Source organism: Pseudorasbora parva, chromosome 10 (genome assembly GCF_024679245.1).
Source record: "Pseudorasbora parva isolate DD20220531a chromosome 10, ASM2467924v1, whole genome shotgun sequence".
NCBI lineage: Eukaryota > Metazoa > Chordata > Actinopteri > Cypriniformes > Gobionidae > Pseudorasbora > Pseudorasbora parva.
The window spans coordinates 24,594,039-24,600,038 of NC_090181.1; the positions used below are offsets into that span (position 1 = coordinate 24,594,039).

The following is a 6,000-nucleotide window of genomic DNA, read 5'->3' on the forward strand; positions in this document are numbered from 1 at the left end:
TAATATCAATGTAATAGAATTATACTTGTAAGTGTACTGTTTCAGTACTACTTAATACTAAATTGGCCTACTATTTAGTGTATAAATGTTGTTATAATTTCTACTTTAAGTGTACTTAAAGCAGTAAACTTTGTGTACACCACTAGTTTACAACTGAGTTTTCATTTTTTACTGTAACTAGTCTACTACAAGTGAACTTATATTATACTGATAGTTTAGTCAAATACTTGTAGTAAACTACTAGATTAGAAGTTTTATACTGCAAGTAAACTGTATGTTTTCTTTAAGTGAATATAACATCATACTTATACACTCACAAAACTGATAAACATTTCATGAGAACAGGCTGCTTAAAAAATAATGGTTCTTGTTTTGGCGGGTGTATGGTTCAATGAAGAACCGTTAATATCCAAAGAACCTTTCCAAAAATGTACTTTGTAGCGCAAAAAGGTTCTTTAGACTAAACATTTTTTAGAAAATAAAAATTCTTTACAAAACCTTTAAAAAAATGGTTCCACAAACAAACGAAAAAGCAAAGAAAAATTAAAACGATTATCAAAACACAGATAAAGCTCGAGGCCATCCCCATTCCCAAAGCTTCAGTTGTTATATGGAATTCCAAACCTGACATAATTATAAATAAATACATAAATAAATATACAAAGAAATGTAAAAAAAAAAAAAAGCACAAATGAATTTGTATTTAAACTTTTATTTCCTTATTTATGTGTAATTGAATTTTTTCACAATTATTTATTATTTTATTTATTTATTTATTTTCTTATTTATTTATACATTTATTTATTTCCTTATTTATTTATGTATACAGGTATTTATGTCTACATTTATTTATTTCCACATTTATAAATGTAGAAATAAATCAATGTGAAAATAAATAAATTTAGATTCTTGTCATTACTGGAGCTGCCAGTTTGTTTTAAATGATTGTTAAGCAGCAAGCACAAAATGCAAAAGCTGCAGCCTATCTGGGGCACTCAGTGTCCGAATTGGACTATAGCTATTAGTGGAGTAACGTAAGGAATAGTGAATAAGGTTTAGGGTGCAATTTTCGAATATAGCACTTGCTTCTGCTTCTTCTTTACCTGTGTTTTGAGGTTTTGATCTGGAGATTCTGTACCAGAAGATGACTAATATCGCCCCCTCAGTATAACAGTGACAACATGGATAGCCGGAAAATTCAGTCAATGGTGGAAAAAGAGTAAAGTTGATTTAAAGTAAATTACAATATCAGTGAACTTGCCTACACTTGTTATGTCACTGGGGCAGTACCCTAAGGTTCACAAGTAAAAAGGTACATCTTTGTACCTTACTCACCGCTAAATGGTACATATTAGTGCCTTTTCGGTTTTGTACCTTGGGGTACCACCCCAGTTACAGCAGTGTACCTTTTTTTATACACAAAAATTCAGATACTCCAAATTAGGAAAGAACATGTGTTTTATTCATAAATCAATATTTTCAAACAATGCAGGTGTACACTGATGCATGTAAAACTATGTGACAAATAGCTATTTATTATACAGTGCCGTAAAGTATGTACAGTGCTTCACTTTTTCCACGTTTTGTTCACCTTATTCCAAAATGGATTAAAATCATTATTTTCCTCAAAATGACAATGTGGAGTTTGTTTGAAATCTCTGCAAATTAAAAAAAAAAAAGAAAGACAGAGGGAAAAAAAAGAAAAATATATTTTTTTAGCTCAGGTGCATCCTGTTTCCACTGATCATCCTTGAGCTGTTTTAACAGCTTAATTGGAGTCCACCTGTGGTAAATTCGGTTGACTGGACACAATTTGGAAAGGCATACACCTGTCTATACAATGTCCCACAGTTAAAAGTGTATTTCAGAGCACAAACCAAGCATGAAGTCCAGTGAATTTTCTGTAGACCTCAGAAACAAGATTGTGTTGGGACACAGATTTGGGGAAGGGTACAGAAAAATGTCTGCAGAATTGAAGGTCCCAATGAGCACAGTGGCCTCAATCATCCATAAATGGAAGAAGTTTGGAACAACCAGGACCCTTCCTAAAGTTGGCTGTCTGTGTGGCCTTAGTCAGGGAGGTGACCAAGAACCGGTCACTCTGACAGAGCTCCAGTCTTTCTCTGTGGGGAGAGGAGAACCATCCAGAAGAACCACCATCTCTGCAGCACTTCACCAATCAGGCCTATATAGTGGCCAGACAGAAGCCATTCCTCAGTAAAAACTCACACATGACAGCCCACTTGGAGTTCAAACAAAGATTTAACTCTTTGGCCCTTAATAATAAATCATGTCTGGAGAAAACCAGGCAATGCTCATCGCCTGGCCAATACCATCCGTACAGTAAAGCATGGTGGTGGCAGCATCATGCTGTGGGGATGTTTTTCAGTAGCAGGAACTGGGTGACTAGTGAGGTTTGAGGGAAAAATTAATGCAACAATGTACAGAGACATCCTTGATGAAAATCTGCTCCAGAGCTCTTTGGACCTCAGACTGGGGCAACGGTTCATCTTCCAACAGGACAACAACCCTAAGCATAAAGCCAAGATAAAGTGAATCTCCTTGATTGGGCCAGCCAGAGCCCAGACTTGAACCCGCTTAAACATCTTACCCTGCACCGACACTCCCCAACCTGAGAGGTCCTGCAAAAAAAAAAAAAAGGGATAAAATAGCTACCCAAAAATAGATGTGCCATGATACACTACCATGTTCATACTCAAAAAAGACTTGAGACTGTAATTGGTGCCAAAGGTGCTTCAACAAACTATTGAGCAAAGGCTGTGAATACATTTGAAGTTCCTTAATTTTTATTTTTTTAATACATTTGCAAAGATTTCAAACAAACTTTCACATTGTCATTGTGGGGTATTGTTTGTATAATTTTAAAGGGGTGATGAATTGAGAAATCTAATTTCCCTTGAGCTTTTAAAATATATCTTGGTAATAGAAGATTATCCAAAAAAATTATTTTTAGTCAAAGAAAAGCTTTTATAGACACCTGGCCCAGAAACGATCGTGTGCTTCATCCTTACATCATAGCGCTATGAAACACACATCTTCAGCACCTCTAATTCAGTAGCCCAGCCCATCAACTCATGGAGCTGTTCGGTCGATCACTAGCCAGCAGCAATAACAATGTGGAAGAAGAAAGCAATTGTGGAAGAACACAGTCGCTGCATAAAGCTTCCTTCGGATCATAATATTAGGAATGTATGATACTTCCAAGTAGCCTGACAAGCCAGACATCAAGATGGTTGGTTTGGAAACTCACCATTGACAGAGCTCAAGCCGAGGGGCGGGATAAACGGTTGTCTTTCAAACTCCCTCTGCACAGTGTGCATGCAATTGGATAGCACTACAACCAACCAGAGCTAGTTGAAAGATTAAACTTTTGCCGTATCCGGTCGGCAAAACTCCAAAGTCATGCACTCTTAAAGCTACACTGTGTAACTTTTTTAGTTTATTCTTAGCTAAAATCATTTAGTTCTTTCAAAAATATATGTGCTCATTAATGTACATTTACTTCTTTCAAGTAATAATGCACTCGTAATTTTATAATATACCATTGAAAATACATACATGTTGAGGGTTCGGATGGCAGCCGCCATGTTGCTCCTCCATCTTGAAAGTACATTTGCCAAAGAGGGACATACCCGTAAATTCAAGCTTCGCTTTTCGCGTTTTTACACTCGAATGTCGAATGTGAAGAGGAGGATTGCTTGAGGCTGCTATATGATGATGGAGGATCACTCTTAAGCCCCTTTCACACTGCACGTCGGACCCGCAATATTCCCGGAACATTGCCAGGTCGCCTTCTGTGTGAAAGCAACCACGTCCTGGAATTGATTACCGAATTCGACTCGGGTCGGGGACCTAGTAACATTGCGTAATATGTATCAGAGTCGCCAAGGAAGCGGAAAAGAGAATTAAGACGGCAACGCAACAGGCAAATCAACAAGACAAAAGAAAATATTGGAGTGGCCTTTTCAAGATGGATAGAGCTCTCGATTTTAAAAAGAACGCCGACGTTGCCTGCTTTCTTTTCGACAGGTAATATTAATTCAGCCTATTTGTATATTGGAAGTTTTATTGTTTCTTGGCTAATTATATCATGGTGTGCTGTGCATAACATAGAACGACGTCTAGCCAGTTTTCCTCGCGTCAATGATGAAAAAGTATTGTTTACCTTATAACATAAATCCGTGTTCTATGACGGATAACATGAGATTAATATTTTAATTGCATTATAATTTGTTTGCCTTACGCTAGTGATGTCGTACAATATACAGAATAACGATAGCACTGATAAAAGTTACTTTACTAAGATTAGCTTGCATTCGTCTGGGAACCTGATAGCTGATGTTAGCAATGAACTGGTTAAAAATAACGAAAACGTAAAACTATTATTCATTTTACATAGATTAATTTGATCATAGATCATTTGGTAAATTAAATAACTGCAAATTATAATAGTTTTCAAAAATTACCTCATCACTTGAGTTGAAGCAACACTCACCGAAGAGGTCGAACTGAAAGCCATGACTAAATCGGCCACAGTAGGAGTTGAAACGAAATCGAAATTGAGAGGAGCAGAAACTATTATTCACTGGATGGTCATATACCTTTACACCGCTAGATGGGGGAAAATATCACACAGTGTAGCTTTAAGAAGGGAATATGTGTTCTGTGCCGGTTTTTGTTCTTTTCTCAGAGAAAAGCTCAACTTCAAGTCTTCCAGAGTCACGGTCAAATCTGATTCAAAATACCGCCGTTCACCAGCCTCTGTGTTTACTAGAAGCACACAAGCGCCGTCATTATGTTAAGCCCCGCCCACTGAAACTATACACAATGTGATAGGCCCGACCAGAGTTTGGCGTTTACAGCTCAGAAGTGTATTGAGAGTTGCTAAACGACACTCGTGGGAAGATTAGATTTGCTGCCGCTAGGGTGCGTCTAAATTTCTAAGCTAACTTCCAAGTAGCCTATGATAAAGATATACTTGAAGGCTACTTCCAAGTGTGATACTTTGAAGTTCCAGCTCACATGTTCGCTTCATTTCACTGGGGAATCGTTTGTAAACAAGCCTCAAGTGCTGAATTTGCAGACACAATGTTGTGCCTTCTATTGGATTTGACAGGAATGGAAAATCATTCATTTAATCCATTTTGGAATAAGGCTGAAACATAAAATATGGAAAAAGTGAAGCATTGTTGTGATTACTTTCAGGATACACTATAGGCTACTGTTGCCTTACCCCGCTAATAAGGCTCGTTAAACCAAGTTAATCAGAAATAGGATAAAGACCACACGTTTCTGAGTTAATCACACACACACTGGATAACATTTCAAGACGCCATGTACGAGTTCTTTTACCGGTACATCAGAATTGGACAACTTACACACTTAACACAGATAACTCATAGATACTTAACAAACGCTATAAACTATTAACGAAAATACAACTAAAAATACAAAACAGTAAACTGGTAGTGTACCTCAAAATAACAGAGAACGCTTGCCTACGCCTATTTCAGAAGCAGTTCTTACCTGGCTTCCGTAAAACAAAAACAAGTGAATCTTCCGGGCCTCTGCTTATCTTGCTACACTAAATAAATAATCAAAAAGTGATCTAGTGAAACAATCCACTACCAGTTACTGAAAATACACATTGAAACAAATGAATTTAACAACAAGAAACGCTCCAAAAGAGTCGAAGAGAGAGCGGCCGTCATGGTGACAAAGGGCCACAAAGACCACAGAAGCGGAGAGAACGCCATGACGCCGACAACGCCCCTTTATCCGATATCCCTGATGACGTCATGCTTTCCTACAGGTTGGGGAATCTCCTCAACGCCACCTAAGGACTCAAATTGAAAAACAGAGATACACGTAACAGCTACTCAATCAAATGAGTAAAGCAACTACAAGTCAGGTAGGCCTATAGGCTGTACTTAGAATACTTAATTATACTTTTAAGGATATCTCGATCAAAAGATTAAA

General features: G+C 37.4%; 1 long non-coding RNA gene across 1 annotated transcript; it reads right to left on the minus strand.

The window, feature by feature from the left end:
• Positions 1 to 1,717: 1,717 nt before the first annotated feature.
• Positions 1,718 to 5,740, minus strand: LOC137090667 (uncharacterized). Its single transcript, XR_010907938.1, has 3 exons — positions 5,548 to 5,740; positions 2,612 to 2,642; positions 1,718 to 2,530 (listed from the first exon to the last, which is right to left on the minus strand). It is a non-coding gene; the product is annotated as an uncharacterized lncRNA (long non-coding RNA).
• Between the last annotated feature and the right edge of the window lie 260 nt (positions 5,741 to 6,000).